The sequence below is a fragment of the Cyrtonyx montezumae genome, unplaced genomic scaffold, assembly GCF_038088225.1.
Source record: "Cyrtonyx montezumae isolate F1298 unplaced genomic scaffold, pur_monq_1.0 scaffold_40, whole genome shotgun sequence".
Classification (NCBI taxonomy): domain Eukaryota; kingdom Metazoa; phylum Chordata; class Aves; order Galliformes; family Odontophoridae; genus Cyrtonyx; species Cyrtonyx montezumae.
The window spans coordinates 819,913-841,594 of NW_027072046.1; positions in this window are offsets into that span (position 1 = coordinate 819,913).

Sequence of the window (21,682 nt, forward strand, 5' to 3'; positions counted from 1 at the left end):
TCTGTGATAGCCAACAAGTAAAAGATTTAGTTTGTTGATAAGAAAAGACTTTCTTCGGCATCCTCCCATTCATGTTGCTTTTTCTTTCCAGAAGCCTTGGCTTTGGGACCACAGAGAGTGCTGGACAGGATACCCACAACACGTGAGTCATCCAGGAGTGAAAATTGCTGTTATAAATCGTGTATTGTCCTGGTATATCTTTTGAACGTCAGATTTCATTACAGATACAAGAGGTAGTGCTGAACACAATTCAGACGGATGAGCCTTAGGAATTCAAATCCAATCCTTGTCAGTAGATAACATCTCAATATCTGTCTTAATCTAAGCACGATAGGAGTCAGTATAGCAGAAGAAAACTTCTATAAGGAAGGGGAAAGTGACACTTTGGACCAGGTAAGCAAAGAACTGAAAAATAAGCATGCTCCTTGTTTAGTTTATAGAGGAGACTGAGGTTAGACACTTAGCCAAAGGAGGAGAAAACTTCAGTGTAGAGCAGAGGACATGCTCTGAGAAATACACTCCTTCCGCTACACCAAAGAATCCTGTCCACAGTGCTCTCCCATGAGCTCGTTTCCCAGAGGAACTGGCAATATGGCCAGTAGCAATAAAGCACAATTTCCATTAATTTTGGAGGTTGTTATTTTACAGTTCTACAATGTATATTCTGTGCTTTTTTCCCACAACAGCGCTGTAAGAAGCTATCCCAGGGGATGGAGAGTATGCATCTCTTACCTGCTAAGGGCAAAGTAACCTCAAAGAAAATTGTCAGTTAAACACAAAATTTGTTCCTTGGTTACCAGGTACACAAGGAGCAAGGATGGCCACAATAAAACAAGTATACTCGTGCTTATCTGCCTCCCCAGATATTCATAAGTTCCTAAGTTGAGAAGCTGAAAGAGTTAGAATGGGGCTTCACCCACTGAGCTTGTGAACCATTGACTATTCCACCCTTCCCCTTAAGTTTTTATGACTGTTCTGTAGCAGCAGCCTTCGTATATACAGGCTTGATTAGCGTTATGAACTAATTAATGAGACACCTGGGTATCATTCCTTCTCTAAGAGTGAACAATTTTTGGTTTGCTGTAGGACAGTGTCCTTGTCAGTGAAAGGCAAGAATCACCACAGAGCTGACAAAGCCTTTGCAAACTACACAAATCCCACAGAGATCTTTAATACTCCCTTGCCTTCATCTCCTGGAAAATATTTTCAGAGTGCGGTGGCAAAACTAGAGGAGTCTGAACTCATGCCAGAGCTAAGAAGAAAAAAGCAAGCACTTTCCAGTCTGTAAGTGACCAAGTGCTGGAACCCTCTGCCCAGAGTGCTGTAAGCCAACTGAACGTGGTACTGCACTGCTCTGGGTGGCCCTGCTTGAGCAGGGGTTGGTCCAGATGGCCTCCAGATGTGCCTGATAACCTCAGCCTTTCTGAGATTCTGTCAAGCGTAGTTCAGTATCTTTAGTTAAGCTACTTCTTCCTAAGCAGACAAAACCTGCCTTCTGCGAGGTGTTGTCAGGTGCCAAAAGGAGTGTGTTGCCCTACAAGGGAAACCTACTGCAAGAAAAGGGTGACAGCAGCAGTCAGCTGACAAGAGGAAAAGAACAAGAGCAGATACAGCTGGGATCAGCTGAGGATTCAGGTCACCAGACAAGTCTGCAGTTAGATGACAGGTCCAAAATCAAGTGGGAGGATCCAGGAAGTAAAGTACAGCAGCACACACAACGTATCTATAACATTGTTCAACCGTCCCTGCTGGTGCTCCTGCGACTGCCCGGAGTGCCATCCGGGCCTCGTCTTTGCTCTGGGCGTTCAGTTTGGGCCTGAAAGGGAAACTGCTGCGCTGAGCTCTCCGAGTGCGTGCCCGTGACCTTTCCGTCCTGTGTAGCTGCTGGATTTCCTATGCGTTTGCAGCACTTGTTACGGTCTCCTTCTGGCTCTGGGTCCGTTTGTGGCGTCCCCATCCCCGACTCTCTGCTCGGCGTCTTTTTTTCTTTAGGAACTCTTCTTTTCCTTCTTTTCTTGAGCAGAGCGTCTCTTTGTGGCCCATAGGGGCACTGCTGACTGCCTGTGCTTCTGTTTTGGAGTGAGGATGCTCAGCTTTTGGGTGCCTGAGCCATCCTCGCTGCCCGTAATCGGGATCTGTGCTCTGGTGATGGCCACTGGTTCTGCTGGGGTCCGGGATGTTGCTGGGACCCCGTCACTCCTCCATGTCCTGGGGCTGGCGATGGGGACACCAAGAGCTCGAGCGTGGCCGAGTGGTGGCACTGTGGCCAGAAGGTGCTGTGTTGGCTGCATTGCTATGAAGTTGAGGAGCTCAGATGTGAAATGCTCAATAAAGAGAGGTGAAGTTTTCCGGCGCTTTCTGGCTGCGAAGGTGATGTTATTTTTCCTCTGGTACTGTGGCTTTATGTTGGGTGGAAGATGGGAGTGGGGTAGTGTCCTGCCAGCAGCTCCCTCCCTTACTTTTCTTTGGGATATTTGGAGTTCTTTTGCTGCAGCAGGGAGAACAACCCAGGCTCGGGAGTGGGCCCCCCCTTGGAAGGCACTGGCTCCCCCCTCCTCCCAGAAGTGACCCCATCTGCCTTAGAGGAAGGCTGCAGTGCCCTTCATCCCTGCCCTTGATCTGAGCTTGGCTTCAGGGCTGGGGACACCACTTTCTGTGTCTGTCCCAGCTTCCCCCCCCCAAGGGCTGTTTCAACCCCCAGCAAGACGTGGAGCGGGTCAGAACAAACAACATTTATTAGGAAACGAGAAAAACTGTACAACAATAGAACACTATCCTCATCCCATCCCTTCCCTCCCCCAGTTCTGAACAAATAACAGTTATTAGGAAATGAGAAAAACTGTACAACAATATATCACTAACCTCATCCCACCTTTCCCTCCCCCCTGTCCTATAAGAATGGCTCTAACCCTTCTCTTCCACCCCACTGCTGCAGGCCCCATCGACACTAAGGACTGGAAGGTTACATCGTCTCCAGGAGAACTGAAAATACGAATTCAACGATAACGTTCATGCAAGGGAATAAATCGCCCCCTTTAAGGATAAGTGTGGATGTTACCTTGTTGCATGACTTGTATGTGTTATTATTGTAAGGAGAAGTGGTGATACCACTGCAGGGGGGGGTGTCTGCAAAAGGGAAAAATTTGCAATGAGTAATTGAAGGTAGGACGATTATATATATATATAGGGAGGGAGGTAACCGCTCAGGGAACTCAGGCTCCTGACAGAGAGGGTGAGAGCTCTTCATTCACAGGACCAAGGAACAGGGAGCAGAAAATATAGAGGACTACCAACAAAACTGGGTGCCCTGTAGTGTTCGACTTGTGAGAATACAAATTGGGAAATTTTGGGCAGGGGTGCGCAGGATATGACTGCTCGTATGGAGCCCCTGAAGACTATCCTTGCTGCCGAGAAGATGGTTTACCCCGCTGCCGGATGCAACCCGGTAGGCGGAGGAGGCAGAGGGATGAGAGAACGGTGGGGTATAGTGATGCTCTTAACCATACTGAGCTATCCTGGCAGTGGAACTGCAAACCCATGCTCAAAGTGCTACCAATACGTTAAATACGGTCGAACCACGGAATGGGCATTATCATTCCATACCCACATAAACACGGCCTGTTATGATAGGAACGCATTATAATTGCTAGGCATGACCTCTGGGTGGCAGCTAACAAAGGAAAAAGTGGATTTATAAATGGCCGTGCTTGTCCACTGGGAGAGGAAAACATCTGTTTCACTAAATCAGGGATGTGGGGATATTCTGATGGCGGGGGGGGTCCAAGATCAATACAAGGAAGAGCTAGTGAGAAATGTTACCAAGCAACTGCAGGTCAAGCAAAAAATGCAGGAAAACAAAATACAGAAGAACAAAATGCAGGAAAACAAAATACAGAAGAACAAAATGCAGGAAAACAAACAGTCACCCCTCTATGATGAGGTGAGAAAAATCCTAGGGGAATCTGGACCTACCAAGGGGGTTAACCTGTTCATTAACCTTATGCAAGAAATTGCCACTGAATTAAATATATCCTCATGTTGGATATGCGGGGGGTCTCAGATGACAGAACAATGGCCCTGGAGAGGGGAGGGACTAGAACCATGGCAATTACTAAATTGGAATCATACTCACAGGTCAACTGAAATGAGACCAGAGGGATGGATACTTAGTCATGAAGTTATTGGACAAATCTGTATATCAAGGGAAGGAAGGCAATTTAAACGACATTTGGGAGTTACCCCCTGCAAAATGGTATTAACCACAAACTCCACGGAGGGAGCGGGACATTGGTGGCCCGGCCCTCCCCAGGGATACTGGACAAATAATTGTACATCTCTTACTAAGCACTCCCTATGTTGGAAGAATGAGAGCAATGAAAATCCCTTCAGGGAAATAGAAGCCTTAAAGGAATTTTGGGAAGAGCCGGGAAGGAATGTCTCAGATTGGAGATCTCCTGACGGACTATTTTGGATCTGTGGAAGACGGGCATTTAATAAATTGCCAAAAGACTGGAAAGGCACTTGTACTATTGGGATAATACAACCAGCCTTTTTCCTATTACCTAGACAACGGGGGAAAACTCTGGGAGTGCCACTATACGAAACTCTGGCTAGACAAAAACGAGAATTAAAAATAGGAGGGACTCAAACCTGGAAGGATGATGAATGGCCTCCACAGAGAATAATAGAATACTACGACCCAGCTCTGTGGGCCCAAGATGGTAGTTGGGGATATAGAACTCCCATCTATATGCTGAATCGAATTATTAGGTTACAAGCCGTGGTAGAAGTAGTAACAAACCAAACAGCAGAGGCCTTAAAATTAATAGCCCGACAACTCTCACAAACCAGGGCAGCAGTATATCAAAATCGGTTAGCTCTAGATTACTTACTGGCGGAGGAAGGAGGGGTCTGTGGAAGGTTTAACACCTCCGAATGCTGTCTCACAATAGACGAGAGCAGACAAGCCATAACAAATATTGCAGAAGAGATAAAAAGAATTGCCCATGTTCCGGTCCAGAGGTGGAATTCAATTCTAAACGAGGATTGGTGGAATCAATTATTTGGGGGCGCGTGGTGGAAACGACTGGGTTTCATGATACTGTGTGGGATGATTGGACTAATATTTATACCTTGTATAATTCCATGCCTCATTCGGATAATACCTTCCGTGATACAAGGAATGCAGATTTCTGCAATGCCAATAGATCCAGAAGAAGCAAAGTCTGGAAGGACCCACAAATTGATGGTAGTAAAAACTGAAGCGGCTCCATTTTTGCAAGCTGCTAGGAAAGCAGGATTGAATTTAGAATACCGGACACGAATCACTGATGGGGATCAAAAAGGAAATGGGGGATTGTGAAGCATGTAAAGGTGATTCGTGTCAAAGATAAAAAGTCAAAGCTGCTGACACAATACCTTCGGACTGGCATTAATTCCAATTGGTATACAAAGTTACTTGAAGGAGTAAAATGTCCTTGTGAGACATGGAAGGATAGAACTTTATCTGCATTTCAAACACCAGTCTTGTGTAACAAAAAGCGTATTCCTCACACCAAGGGGTGAAACTAACACAGACCTTGGAAGATGAGCCTGGAATGCACCGAGAGATGGGGCCAGTGGCCCTTTTCGGGGTACTTAGCTTGGGGAAGCTGATCCCTGGAAAAGGACCACATGGCGCCAAAGGTGCTCCTCCCTTACTGATTTATGTGTTGGGCCAGCTGTGTTAAGCTTATCGCTACCCCTCCTAACAAAATACCAGTGAGGGGCTCTTCCCCTTCAAGGTTTGAAGATTTACATCAAAATCAACCCTTAAGTGTAATCCTCTTTATAAATCAGAGTTTGGAATGTGATGAATATGTATGAACTATACTTTTAAATAGGTATTCTTTCTTTCTTTGCGGTGTGTCGTTGGTGGAGCAAGACTCCCCGGCACACCCAGCGCTGCTTGCTTATTGCTTTTCACCTTTTGATTATAATAAAATATTATAAAAACTCAGATTGGACTCTGAGCGTTTATGACAGTGTTGAATGGCAGGGAAGGTGGAAAAAATTAGGAAAGAAATTAGAAGCGTGGGGACCCCCGGTGTTATTGCTTATTGCTTTTCACCTTTTGATTATAATAAAATATTCTAAAACTCAGATTGGACTCTGAGCGTTTATGACAAATTGGTGACCCCGACGTGATGCGACTGGACTCGAGCGGGACATCCTGACTCCCGGGGAGGCGCCCTACCTTTTTGGTAGCCTCGGGAGAAAAGGATCCTTGCCCGACCTTTCGCATCACACGAACTTGGGAAAGCAATAAGCAAGGAAAAGAGCTCCCTTGGAAAAACTGCAGTAAATATCCTGTAATTCTTGTGCACGAAGATCCAGGCGAGAACTTCGGACTGTGAGTATCGCTTGGTTGGGAGGGCGAGTTCCGGGGTGGAGAGAATTAAGTTGAGGAAAGCCTCTCGAGAGGGTGGTTAGAAATTCCCAGGGACCCACAGAGAGGCCCAGAGGAAGGGAATAGATCACCTAGAATTAGGAGGGGAAATAGCTTAAAGAAGGAAACCCCGGAATAAGAATATGGGGCAGAGAAAGTCTAAGTCTGCTGACCCCAGGAGGGACCCACAGAGAGGCCCCAAGGATAAGGAAGGGAGCAAATTATTTGAAACACCCCCAGACAGTCCGCTGGGGTTAATGGTAAAATACTGGGGAAATGGGCCATCCCAGAAAGGGAAAACAAAACAAAAATTGATGGTCCATTATTGTGAATCTGTTGAAATTGTTGAAATGTCGGGTGGAAAACAAATAAGACCTGATTGGGTGCATTGGCCGATGTTTGTGAGTCGTGAATGAGTGTGCTGGATACGTGAGACGCAGCATCGCTGCGGAGCGAGTGCGGAGTCCCGATCCGCGGTTCCGTCCTCCCGCGAGGGAAACGGCCGGAGACGGACGAAGCGAGTGACAACAACTGTCATTGTTCTCTTTGTGTGTACAGCACTTGTCTTTTGTCTATATGTATGTCATAGGTGTAAAGGATGGGAGTTTCTGTCTTTTAAATGAGGAGGGCAGACCAATAGAGGAAAGGTGTCCATAGCCCTAAACGGGACTTTAAGCTATAAGATCAACTAACATTGTTTCTTAGGCGAGAAGGGAAACTGGATAAGGTAGCATATAGAAGTGCAATTGTTAACGGTATACGAAAGTGTAATTGAGGGTATGGATTGTGGGCAAAAGGGTTAAGGAGACCCTGATACTCCAGTGGGCAGGCAATAACCCAGTTTGTGGCCAGGTCTTGGACGGACATTAGAAAGAAATCGGAAAAGTTAGAAGACTGGCAGGAAACAGGGACTAGATGAATTACTGAGAGAAGCACAGAAAGTATATGTAAGGTGGGATGAGGAGAAACAAAAAGCAAAGGCCCGAATATTTGTCGCGGCTGTGAGAGGTGAAAAAAGGAGGAAATTCCTAAGAAAAGAGAAAACCTTAGGAATACTAAGAGCATTGGAAAGCCTCTGCAAAAGGGGTCCGAACGAGGAATAGAATGTTATTCTTGTGGGAAGAAAGGACACTGAATCGAAATTTAAAATAAATAAATGAATAGATAAACACGACAGGATGGATGCATTTAAAGAATAGGGGTGTTGGGGCTATATACATCCTGGGGACGAGACCAACTAAAGAGCCCATGATAAGGTTAAAAGTAGGTCCCCAGGTGGAAGAAATTATATTCTTAATAGATACGGGAGCTGAAAGGTGCACAATACAGAAACTACCTAAAGGGTGTATAGTGAGCAAGGATAAAAGCCTGGTAGTCAGGGCGAAACATGAACCCTTATGGGTCCCAATTGGAAAAAAGGGTAAAAAAATAAATAATAAAAATGAAAATAAAAAGGTGTAACGATTGAAGCTGAAATAAAAACTTGTTTAGGGAATGGTTGTGGTTTTGTGGTGTTGATGCCGGTATTCCACATCAGAGCATCACGCAGCAGTGAAGGAGTTAATGCTGGGGGAGCAGCAGAGGGGAGGGGCGGAGCTCCGCACCGGATGCAGGCGGCGCTCGGTCTGGGCGCGTTGCTCTGGGCTGCCGTGGAGGTTCAGCACGTGTGCTTCCCCTGCGGGTCCTCCTTAACGTAAGCTCACAGCTTTTGGGTTGGAAATTTTTATCTCTCTCTCAATTGTTCAATTTTATTAGATTTAGTAAAGTTCCCGTTCCTTCTCAGATCGTGCCGTTGTTTTCTTGTAGACCCATCTCTTCCCGCCGTTTCCCCCTCCCGGAGCGCGGCTCTGCTCGGGCGGCCGCGCGGCCACTGACGCAGTTTCTTTTTCTCTCCCCTCTCCCTTCTCGGTTTCCCTTGGGTCACTGTCACGGACAACACCGTGACAATTATTGGTGGAGAATGCGGGCAGTGCAGTATTGGCACTCCATTGTAAATCTGGTGCAGAGTGGACTAAGGTTTTTCATGTACCTTACAGCATGCTGGCGTCTTTTTAAGCTCCTCGCGTTCAGCACCGGAGTAATGTGGATATACAGCTACTTTAGTGTGCTGAGGGGGTTACATGCCTCCTACCTAAACACCCTCGCTAACGTGACAGATTATGCGGCATTTGGAACGGTTTCCAATTACTCTTTTCAGGTCTTTACCTATATTCAAGATGTCAGCCCGGCAACTGTGTTATCTGTTTTTCTGCATGCACTCTCTGCAATAGTAATTTACATCATGTGGAGGAAGCTTTCCTCAAAACCAGAGAGTGTTGAATGGCAGGGAAGGTGGAAAAAATTAGGAAAGAAATTAGAAGCGTGGGGACCCCCGGTGTTATGCAATTTTGATCTTGAGCACCTGTGGGACCCTGAGAAATTCAGTGAGTGTTTAGGTAAGGAGTCATGGGACTCGGGACGATCTGAGAAGGAATGTATTGTTTGGGGTCTGGCTTGTGCTTATCGAGCCATAATTGATATTCTGGAGAGAAATGGTTTCCAAACCAAGGTCCAAAGCAAAAATGAAAACCTCGAAGCTAGACCTGACCAATCACAGGAAGCACCGGTATCAGTGTCGGTTGCCCCTGTGGAAGGCCAGAAATGGACACGGCCGTCCTCGCGCCTAGAACGGAAAGAAGAAGAAGCAGAGAAAAAAAAGGAAGATCCAGGCGAGGGGCCCTCCTCAGCACCACCACCACCACCACCACCACCACCACCTAAAAAGGCCACTAAGAAAAGTGAGAGACATGGAGAAGACAGCGATGATGATGGAGTCACTGTTACCACTACTCGTCGGCCTCTAAAGATGACTGAAATACAAGGTTCAAGAAAGGAGTTTGTACGGCGCTCGGGTGAATCTATTGTCACCTGGTTGCTGCGGTGTTGGGACAGCGGTGCCAGCAGCGTGTCCCTAGATGGCAGCGAAGCCCGCCAACTGGCAAGCATTGCCCGAGACCCAGCTATCGACAGAGGAATTGGCAGATGTCTGAATGGAGTCGCTACCCTCTGGGAACGAGTACTAGTGGCTGTAAAGGATAGATACCCTTACAAAGATGATCTGGAGCCTAAGGTGGAAAGATGGAACACCGTGGAGAAAGGCATCCAATTTTTGAGAGAAACAGCCGTAGTAGAGATGCTGTATGATCCCAATTTCGTCCCTAACAATCCACACCAGGACCGTGATCCTGATAGAGTAAGGTGCACACCTGATGTATATCGCAAGCTCTCAAAAACAGCACCAGAGAGGTACGCAAGTACACTGGTAGAAATGTTCCATAGATTCGAGGGTCAGGACAGAAGACTCCCAGTTTATGAATTGACTATTACACTCCAAAACTTTGAACAGCAGTTTCCACCATCACGTGCTTCCATTGCAGCTATAGTAGCAGAAGAAGTAGGTGAGATTAAGGAGACACAGAAAACTATACTGGAGGAACTGTCATTACTGATGAATAGGGATGAACCTGTGTCAGTATTGGAAACACCTGATGAAGACTTATTTATATATTTATCCATTATTTATTTATTTACTCTCAATTTTTTTCGTTTCTTTGTTTTTATTTTTTTCTGTCATGGTCTCTACAAGACAGAGGGCTTGCCTTAAGAAGGCTGTGGCGACCCAGACAGAAGGTCTGCCTAGAAGTGTGGCTACACAGGTCTCTGGTTGCAAGGAGTGTCAGAGCCTGCTACTACTAGATGAGGGTGCTAAGCAGTTCTCCTGTGCAAGGTGTGAGCAGGTGGAAGATCTGCTTAACATGGTGGTTGAATTGAAGGAGGAGGTTGAGAGACTGAGGGCCATCAGGGACTGTGAGAGGGAGATTGACTGGTGGAGTAACTCCCTAGAGTGCCAGAGAGAAAGGTACCAGGGAGATCCCCCACAGTTTCTGGTGGACTCCCTGACCTGTCCCCGTAGGGCAGAAGGGGGATATCTGAGGGATGGGGAGGGCTGGCAGAGAGTCCCTGCTCGGTGCCGTGGGCGATCTCCCCCTCTGCCTCCCCAGTGCCCCCAGATACCCCTAAGCAATAGATTTGCAGCATTGGAAGTTGAAGAGGTGATAAGGGGTGAAGTGCAGGAAGATTCCCGCAGGAGGTCACCAATGGCAAGGCAGTCACCTCCGTGCATTGAGACTGCTGCTACTAAGAAAGAAAGGAAGGTGATCGTAGTGGGTGGCTCCCTTCTAAAGGGAACTGAGGGCCCCATTTGCAGACCAGACCCAAACCGCAGGGAAGTGTGCTGTCTCCCTGGGGCTCGAATCAGGGACATTACTAGAAGACTCCCGGACTTGATACGCCCCACCGACTACTACCCATTACTCGTAGTTCAGGCAGACTGCAATGAAATATCTCAGAGAAGTCTGCGAACTATGAAAAGAGATTTTAGGGGATTAGGGCGATTAGTTCAAGGGGTGGGAGCACAAGTGGTGTTTGCTTCCATACCTTCTGGGGCGGTGAAGGACACAGAATGGGCTAGGAAAACACAAGTGATGAATAACTGGCTTAGAGGTTGGTGTAGAGATAGACACTTTGGGTTTTTTGACCATGGGACAGTTTACTCGGCTCCTGGCCTGTTATCTGTTGATGGGACACACCTATCCCAAAGGGGGAAACGAATCCTAGCACAGGAGCTAGCTGGACTCATTGAGAGAGCTTTAAACTAGCTGTGACGGGGGAAGGGGATAAAACAGGGCTCTCCAGTAAAGAGCCTAAGGAGGCTGTGCTGGAAAAAGGGGCGAGGCAGATATCTCAGCTGAAGTGCATCTATACCAATGCACGCAGCATGGGCAATAAACAAGAAGAGCTTGAAGCCATTGTGAGGCAGGCTAACTATGACCTTGTAGCTATTACAGAAACATGGTGGGACCTCTCCCATGACTGGAATACTGGGATTGATGGCTACAAGCTCTTCAGAAGGGATAGACAGGGAAGAAAGGGTGGTGGCATAGCTCTCTATATCAAAGAGTGTTTTGATGTTGAAGAACTAGTGGTTGGAAATGACAAAGTAGAGTGTCTATGGATAAGGATCAGGGGGATAGTCCTTAGGAGTGACATCGTGGTGGGGGTCTGTTACAGACCACCTAGTCAGGATGAAGAAATAGATGAGATGTTCTATAAACAACTCGTAGATGTTGCACGATGGCCAGCACTCGTTCTCATGGGGGACTTCAACTTCCCTGATATATGCTGGAAATACAATACTGCGCAGAGGAAGCAGTCCTTGAGATTTCTAGAATGTGTGGATGATTGCTTCCTGACTCAGCTGGTGCAAGAGCCTACCAGGGGAGATGCCTTGCTTGACCTACTTTTCACTAACAGGGAAGGACTAGTAGGGGATGTGAAGGTTGGAGATTGTCTTGGCCAGAGTGACCATGAAATGGTGGAGTTTGCTATTCTGGGTGCCGTCAAGAGGGTGACTAGCAAAACTATTACCTTGGACTTCCAGAGGGCAGACTTTGACCTGTTCAGGACACTTGTTGCAAGGGTCCCTTGGGACTTGCTCCTGAAGGGTAAAGGGGTCCAGGAAGCCTGGATGCTCTTCAAGATGGAAATCTTAAAGGCACAGGAGCAGGCAGTCCCGGAGTCCTGTAAGTCAAGCCGGAGGAGCAAAAGACCAGTGTGGATGAACCGGGATCTTTTGTTGAGACTCCGAGAGAAAAGGAGAGTCTATGTCCTCTGGAAGATGGGTCAGGCTACTTGGGGTGACTACAGAGAACTGGCCAAGATCTGCAGGCAGAAAATTAGAAATGCTAAAGCCCAGCTTGAAATTAGGCTGGCTACTGCTGTAAAGGAGAACAGGAAACCCTTTTACAAATATATTAACAGCAGGAGAAAAACTAAGGAAAATTTCCCTCCTTTACTCAACGAGGCAGGCAATATAACCACAGATGATAAGGAAAAGGCTGAGGTTCTCAATGCCTTCTTCACATCTGTCTTTAATAGACAGGACAGTTATCCAAATGGTACTTGCCCTGACCTGGAAGTCCGGGACGGGGTGCATAATGCACCCCCTGTGATTCAAGCAGAGACGGTCAGAGATCTTCTCCTCCATCTGAACTGCCACAAGTCCATGGGGCCAGATGGGATCCACCCAAGGGTGCTGAGGGAGCTAGCAGAGGTGATTGCCGAGCCACTTTCTGCCATCTATCAGCATTCCTGGTTATCTGGAGAGGTCCCACAAGATTGGAGGCTTGCCGATGTGACTCCCATCTTCAAGAAAGGCCGTAAGGAAGACCCGGGGAACTACAGGCCTGTCAGCCTGACCTCGGTATCAGGGAAAGTTATGGAACAGATGATATTGAGGGAGATCACACGACACGTGCATGGCAATAAAGGGATCAGACCCAGCCAGCACGGGTTCACCAGGGGCAGGTCGTGCTTGTCCAACCTCATCTCCTTCTATGACTGGGTGACCAGACAGGTAGATGAGGGAAAGGCTGTTGATGTAGTCTACCTGGACTTCAGCAAGGCCTTTGACACGGTCTCCCACAGTATTCTCCTAAGGAAACTGGCAGCCCGTGGTGTGGACAGGTTCACTCTTCTCTGGGTGGAGAACTGGCTGGAGGGCCGTGCCCAGAGGGTAGTGGTTAATGGAGTTAAGTCCAGCTGGCGTCCTGTAACGAGTGGTGACCCCCAAGGGTCAGTTTTGGGGCCCATCTTGTTTAATATCTTTATTGATGACCTAGATGAGGGAATTGAGTGTACGCTCAGTAAGTTTGCAGATGACACAAAGCTGGGAGGATGTGTCAAACTGCCTGAGGGTAGGGAGGCCCTTCAGAGGGATTTGGATAGGCTGAACAGCTGGGCTGAGCAAAATGGGATGAGGTTCAATAAGACCAAGTGCCGGGTCCTGCACTTTGGCTACAATAACCCCATGCAATGCTATAGGCTTGGGGCAGAATGGCTTGAAGAATGTAGAGAGGAAAAGGACCTGGGGGTGTTGGTTGATGCTCGGCTCAACATGAGCCGGCAGTGTGCCCAGGTGGCTAAGAAGGCCAACAGCATCCTGGCCTGTATTAGAAATAGTGCAGCCAGCAGGAGCAGGGAGGTGATCATCCCCCTGTACTCAGCTCTGGTACGGCCGCACCTCGAGTACTGTGTTCAGTTTTGGGCCCCTCACTACAAGAAGGACATTGAGGCCCTGGAGCGTGTTCAGAGAAGGGCAACAAAACTGGGGAGGGGCCTGGAGCACAAGTCTTATGAGGAGCGGCTGAGGGAGCTGGGATTGTTCAGTCTGGAGAAGAGGAGGCTCAGAGGAGACCTTATTGCACTCTACCACTTCCTGAAGGGGGGTTGTGGTGAGGAGGGGGTAGGCCTCTTCTCCCTGATAAGTAATGACAGGACGAGAGGGAATGGCCACAAGTTGCGCCGGGGAAGATTTAGATTAGACCTGAGGAAGCATTTCTTTTCTGAAAGAGTGGTCAGGCACTGGAATGGCCTGCCTAGGGAGGTGGTTGAGGCACCATCCCTAGCACTGTTCAAGAAGCGTTTAGATGAGGTGCTAAAGGACTTAATTTAGTAGTTGGGTAGAGATAGTGATAGGAGGATGGTTGGACTAGATGATCTTATAGGTCCTTTCCAACCTTATGAACTTATGAACTTATGAAGACGAGCATGACCCAAAGAATCTGATGAAGCAATTGATCAAACTGTTGAAAATCTCGGCCACCAAAGGCAACCGCCCCTCTGCACGAGCAAATGACGGCAGTAACATCATGTCATGTGTGGCCATGTGGAGCTTCTTACGAGAAAACGGAGAGGACATGAGGAAGTGGCATAAAAAACCCACTCCTGCACTGCGAGCACGGGTGAGAGAACTACAGCAGAGATCAGCCACCAACGAAATTGCTCCCGTCACTGCAGGTAACCAATAGAGGGGCCCTGCCCTCAGCCAGGGGAGGGAAAGGGATAATAGAGTGTATTGGACTGTGTGGATTAGATGGCCTGGCACATTAGAGCCACAAAGATATAAGGCACTGGTGGACACTGGTGCACAGTGCACTCTGATGCCCTCGAGTTATAAAGGGACAGAGTTGATTCATATTTCTGGAGTGACTGGGGGTTCTCAGGAACTGTCTGTGTTGGAGGCAGAAATAAGCCTCACCGGTAAAACCTGGCAGAAGCATCCCATAGTGACTGGACAGGGGGCTCCATGCATACTCGGTATTGACTATCTCAGAAGGGGACATTTCAAGGATCCCAAGGGGTACCGATGGGCTTTTGGAATAGCTGCTGTAGATGCAGACAACATTCAGCAGCTGTCTGTTTTACCTGGCCTGTCAGAAGATCCGTCTGTTGTGGGGGTACTGAAAGTGAAAGAGCAGCAGGTACCTATCGCTACAAAAACAGTGCACAGACGGCAGTACCGCACCAACAGGGATTCCTTGCTCCCCATTCATAACTTGATCCGTCAGCTAGAGAGCCAGGGAGTGATCAGCAAGACTCACTCACCTTTTAACAGCCCCATATGGCCGGTGCGTAAAGCCAGTGGAGAATGGAGGCTGACGGTAGATTACCGTGGCCTGAATGAAGTCACACCCCCACTGAGTGCTGCTGTGCCAGATATGTTGGAGCTGCAGTATGAACTGGAGTCAAAAGCAGCCAAGTGGTATGCCACTATTGACATTGCCAATGCATTCTTTTCTATTCCTTTGGCCACAGAGTGCAGACCACAGTTTGCTTTCACCTGGAGGGGCGTTCAGTACACCTGGAACCGTTTGCCCCAGGGGTGGAAACACAGCCCAACCATCTGCCATGGGCTGATTCAAACCACACTGGAACAGGGTGGGGCACCTGAGCACCTCCAGTATATTGATGACATTGTTGTGTGGGGTGATACAGCAGAGGAAGTTTTTAAAAAAGGAGAGCGAATAATCCAAATTCTTCTGGGTGCTGGTTTTGCTATTAAACGGAACAAAGTGAAGGGACCTGCCCAAGAAATTCAATTCCTAGGAGTAAAATGGCAAGATGGACGTCGTCACATTCCAGGAGATGTGATTGACAAAATCACCAGTATGTCACCACCCACTAGCAAGAAAGAGACACAGTCTTTTCTGGGTGTAGTAGGTTTTTGGAGGATGCACATCCCAAACTACAGCCTCATAGTAAGCCCCCTCTATCAAGTGACTCGGAAAAAGAATAATTTTGCATGGGGTCCTGAACAGCAGCAAGCCTTTGAGCAAATTAAGCAGGAGATAGCCCGTGCTGTGGCCCTGGGGCCAGTTCGGTTGGGACAGGATGTGAAAAACATCCTCTACACTGCTGCTGGAGAGAAAGGTCCCACTTGGAGTCTGTGGCAAAGAGCCTCTGGGGAGACCCGAGGCCGACCCCTTGGATTTTGGAGCAGAGCACACAGGGGTTCAGAGGAGTGCTACACTCCAACTGAGAAGGAGATTTTGGCCGCATACGAGGGGGTTCGGGCTGCCTCTGAAGTAATTGGTACTGAGACACAGCTCCTCCTGGCACCTCGACTGCCAGTGCTGAATTGGATGTTCAAAGGAAAGGTTCCCCCCACCCATCATGCTACCGATGCCACCTGGAGTAAGTGGATTGCACTGATTACACAGCGAGCTCGGATGGGGAACCTCAACCGTCCAGGAATCCTGGGAGAGAAAGGTCCCACTTGGAGTCTGTGGCAAAGAGCCTCTGGGGAGACCCGAGGCCGACCCCTTGGATTTTGGAGCAGAGCGTACAGGGGTTCAGAGGAGTGCTACACTCCAACTGAGAAGGAGATTTTGGCCGCATACGAGGGGGTTCGGGCTGCCTCTGAAGTAATTGGTACTGAGACACAGCTCCTCCTGGCACCTCGACTGCCAGTGCTGAATTGGATGTTCAAAGGAAAGGTTCCCCCCACCCATCATGCTACCGATGCCACCTGGAGTAAGTGGATTGCACTGATTACACAGCGAGCTCGGATGGGGAACCTCAACCGTCCAGGAATCCTGGAGGTGATCATGGACTGGCCTGAAGGCAAGAGATTTGGAACATCCCCATCAGAGGAGATACCACGTGCTAAAGAGGCCCCACCATATAACGAACTACTAGAGAATGAAAAGACGTATGCCCTCTTCACTGATGGATCGTGTCGTATTGTTGGGAAGCATCGCAGATGGAAGGCTGCTGTGTGGAGCCCCACACGACGAGTTGCAGAGGCCACCGAAGGAGAAGGAGAGTCAAGCCAATTTGCAGAGGTAAAGGCTGTCCAGCTGGCCTTAGATGTGGCTGAACGGGAGAGGTGGCCCATGCTATATCTTTATACTGACTCTTGGATGGTGGCAAATGCTTTATGGGGGTGGTTGCAGCAGTGGGAACAGGACAACTGGCAACGGAAGGGTAAACCTATTTGGGCTGCTGAACTGTGGAAAGACATTGCTGCCCAAACAAAAAGGTTGGGTGTAAAGGTGCGCCACGTAGATGCTCATGTGCCCAAGAATCGAGCTACTGAAGAGCAGAGAAATAACCATCAGGTAGATCGAGCTGCCAGAATTGAGGTGTCTCAGATCGATTTGGACTGTCAGAACAAAGGAGAGCTATTTTTAGCTCGGTGGGCCCATGAGACCTCAGGCCATCAAGGAAGGGATGCGACCTATAAGTGGGCTAGAGACCGAGGGGTGGACTTAACTATGGATGTTATTGCACAGGTTATCCATGACTGTGACACATGTGCCATAATTAAACAGGCCAAGAGGATGAAACCCCTCTGGCAGGAAGGGCGATGGGAAAAGTATAAATATGGGGAGGCGTGGCAGGTTGATTCTATCACCTTGCCACGAACTCGCGATGGTAAGCGTTACGTGCTCACCATGGTGGAGGCGACCACTGGGTGGCTTGAGACATACGCAGTACCCCATGCTACCGCCCGAAACACCATCTTAGGGCTCGAGAGACAAGTCCTATGGCGACATGGCACTCCAGAGAGAATTGAGTCCGATAATGGGACTCATTTCAAAAATTCTCTTGTGGATATCTGGAGCAAAGAACACGGCATTGAATGGATCTACCATATCCCCTACCATGCACCAGCTGCTGGTAAGATCGAGCGCTACAACGGGTTGTTAAAAACCACGTTGAGAGCAATGGGTGGTGGGACGTTCAAGCACTGGGAGAAGCATCTGGCAGAAGCCACCTGGCTGGTCAACACTAGGGGATCAGTCAACCGAGAGGGTCCTACACAGTCCGGCTCCCTACAGACCATAGAGGGAGACAAGGTCCCTGTGGTACATGTGAGGAGCATGTTGGGAAAAGCGGTGTGGGTCCTTCCAGCCTCTGGAAAGGGCAAACCCCTCCGTGGAACCGTTTTTGCGCAGGGACCTGGGTGCACCTGGTGGGTAATGGATAAAAATGGGGACGTCCAGTGTGTCCCACAAGGGAATTTGATGCTGGGGGAATGCAGTCTGTAATTACGTGTGTATGTATATATATATATATATATATATGTTTCTATGTAACTTATGTTATTACTGTTTGGTTATGTATAGATGTGTGTTAAGCATGATGTGATGATGTGGAATAAGGGGTGGAATGTTGTGGTTTTGTGGTTTTGATGCCGGTATTCCACATCAGAGCATCACGCAGCAGTGAAGGAGTTAATGCTGGGGGAGCAGCAGAGGGGCGGAGCTCCGCACCGGATGCAGGCGGCGCTCGGTCTGGGCGCGTTGCTCTGGGCTGCCGTGGAGGTTCAGCACGTGTGCTTCCCCTGCAGGTCCTCCTTAACGTAAGCTCACAGCTTTTGGGTTGGAAATTTTTCTCTCTCTCTCAATTGTTCAATTCTATTAGATTTAGTAAAGTTCCCGTTTGTATGGGAACTGCTGAATCACGGCCTGAACCACTGATTGGTCACCTGAGGTGAGCACCAAGTCAGCCATGGGGGCACAGGTGAAGGTGATATACCTGTGTGGGTGGAAGGGGTGGAGCCTGGTTCCTCCTCTCTCAAACCCCATTTAAGGGCTGACCACCACCAGGGAAGGATCTCTTCTTGGAGATCCCTCCCATGTGGAGTCCCCTGCGAGCCTTGTCATCATAAAGGTGAGCCATCTTCTCTTTTGTATTTTCTGTATGCTGTTTATATAGAACTACTTAAAATATACCATTCTATATACTATTCCCTGGTGAAGTATCATCATTAGAAGTTATTTACCTTACATTTGGCGAGCCAGGCAGCTCTAACTAAATCCATAATGTCCTTTATTTGGAGTATGTTTAAATGGGCCAAGGGGGAGAACGTTACCCCCCTAGAACAGACAATCCCTGGTCTAATTCCAGGATTCATGGGGTCACCCTACTATGGGTTGGCGTCTGTTATTGAGAAATGGGGGCCCATGCGGGTTCCAGGGACTGCCTCTCTCTCTCCATCTTATTTGACTGACTACTTCGTAGGATTAGATAAAGATATACTTGTTACCAAGGAGTGGCGGTTAGCTGCCTCCGCAGTAGCCTGGCCATTAGTAATGGCCATACTCAAGTTAGATATTGCAAATGTTAATATGGAGACTGAAAATCAGTTATTACGAGACCGTATTGAGAAACTGGAACAACAGCTGGGTACATTAACAACCAAAAAGCCTGGCCTAAATGTCCCCACGAGACAAATACGGAATATATTGGTAGAAGACACCCCAAAATCAGAGGAAGAAGACTCTGATATGACAGGGGAAAAGATCTCTAAGGCAGATCTCGAAACTCCATCTATGATGGACCCATTCGAGATTCGGCCTATTATAACTCAAAAAACAAAAAAGGTACAGGATAGACCAGCAGGGGTGCCTCCTGACCAATGGCCCCCTGCAGAAACCTGCCTCCATGTGACCGCTCGTCCGTATACAGCTAATGAGTTGATGGACCTAGTACAACGGTTCCATCAGAAACCAAGGGAAAGCATACCATCATGGCTCCTAAGGTTATGGGATGCAGGAGCTGAAAGTGTTTTAGTAAATGGAACAGAAATGTCAAAATTAGCATCTATAACGATAAACCCGGCCTTAAGACAAAGATTATATGCAGCTGTCCATTATAATGAGGAAAACCATTCTATTATAGATTGGTTGATGGCTGCATGCAGCTTAACATGGCCCAACAAAACCGATATCCCTCTTAATACTGGTTTGTGGTCCTCTATGGAGGACCTCCAGACCTATATCAGAGAACTAGGTATGAGGGAGGCTCTGTATGCAGACACTTTTGAAAGCCCCGATACGGAAAAATTTACAGCGGGCATGAGAGATCTGATACTACAGCAGGCCCCCTCCCACCTATATGGGATGTTGGTTTCCATATTAAATCCGTTGGTGGCATCAGAGGCCATCGTACAGCAGGCAGCCCAGTTAGTGGCAGACTTAGGGGAGACGGAGCGCGTAAGAACCAGGCGTAATGTTCGTATAGTGGAAGATGCTGAGGCCTTCCCTATTAGAACTAAAAAGCCTGCTCCACGGATGCCCCGATCAGGCCCCGTACGGGTATCCCAGAGGACTATGTTTAATGATCTCATACGGGCTGGGGTTGCATTTACCAAAATTGATGGGCAACCCAACCATGTTTTGTTACAGCTGTGGAAACAGCTTAGAAATGATCAGAAATTTCAGAGTGCTCCCAGAAAATCGGGAGTACGAATTATAGAAAAAACACCAACAACAACCTGGAATTTGGCTGACTTTATAATACCGAACAGAAGGAAAAAATATCCGCAGGTGTCACAGGCTACAGTGCCTGAGCCACCTGTGGCAAAAGATTTAGATCTGGCAAAATTCATGGATTAACGGAAAATTCTGGTCCCCATAGGGCCTCCAGCTGTGACCGGAGGCCCTATGTAGAACTAACAATATTCTGGTCCAGGACAAATGTGCAGAAGGTGATGGCTCTAGTGGATACTGGCGCGGAAACATCGATTATATATGGAGACCCAACGAAATTTAAGGGTAATAGAGTGATGATTGGTGGGTTTGGGGGACAGACTATTCCAGTCACCCAGACGTGGTTGAAATTGGGGGTTGGGCGTCTCCCGCCCCGGGAGTATAAGGTGTCGATTGCCCCAATTCCAGAATATATCTTGGGCATAGACATTCTATGGGGTCTGGCTCTCCAGACAACTGTGGGAGAGTTCAGACTACGGCAGAGGTACATTAGTATCCGGGCAATACGGACAATATTGAGGGGCCATGCGAAACATGAGCCCATTTGTTTGCCAAAACCACGCCGGATTACTAATGTAAGACAGTACAGACTCCCGGGTGGGCAAGAAGAAATATCAAAAACAGTGCAGGAATTAGAGAAAGTAGGTATTATAAGGCCTGCACACAGCCCATATAATTCCCCCATATGGCCAGTACGGAAGTCGGATGGAACATGGAGAATGACGGTGGATTATAGGGAACTGAATAAGGTCACGCCGCCCATCCATGCGGCCGTACCCAATATTGCCTCCTTAATGGACACTCTTAGTAGGGAAATTAAAACCTACCATTGTGTCCTGGATTTAGCGAATGCGTTTTTTAGCATACCTATTGCTAAAGAATCACAAGATCAATTTGCATTTACGTGGGGAGGCAGGCAGTGGACCTTTCAGGTCTTGCCACAGGGGTACGTGCACTCACCAACATACTGTCATAATTTGGTGGCACGTGACCTGGCTGATTGGAGGAAACCAAACAGTGTGAACCTATACCACTATATTGATGACCTCCTGTTAACATCCGACTCACTGGAAGCAGTAGGGGAGGCAGCAGATTCATTAACTGCCTACCTAAGTGAAAGAGGATGGGCTATCAATCCTCAAAAAGTGCAAGGTCCAGGACTGTCCGTAAAATTTCTAGGGGTAGTCTGGTCAGGAAAGACCAAAGTATTACCTGATGCCGTCATAGATAAGGTTCAGGCATTTCCAGTCCCTACAACACCAAAGCAGCTGCAGGAATTCCTGGGTATATTGGGATATTGGCGTTCCTTTATACCTCATTTGGCGCAGCTGCTGAGACCTTTATATAGACTTACCAAAAAGGGCCAATTATGGGACTGGGGGAGAACAGAACAGGATGCTTTTCAACAGGCGAAACAGGCAGTTAAACAAGCCCAGGCACTGGGTATATTTGATCCTACCCTTCCAGCTGAGCTAGATGTTCACGTAACTCAAGATGGCTTTGGCTGGGGCCTGTGGCAATGTCAGAGTTCTGTTCGGACCCCCATTGGATTTTGGTCTCAGGTGTGGCATGGAGCAGAGGAAAGATATAGTATGAT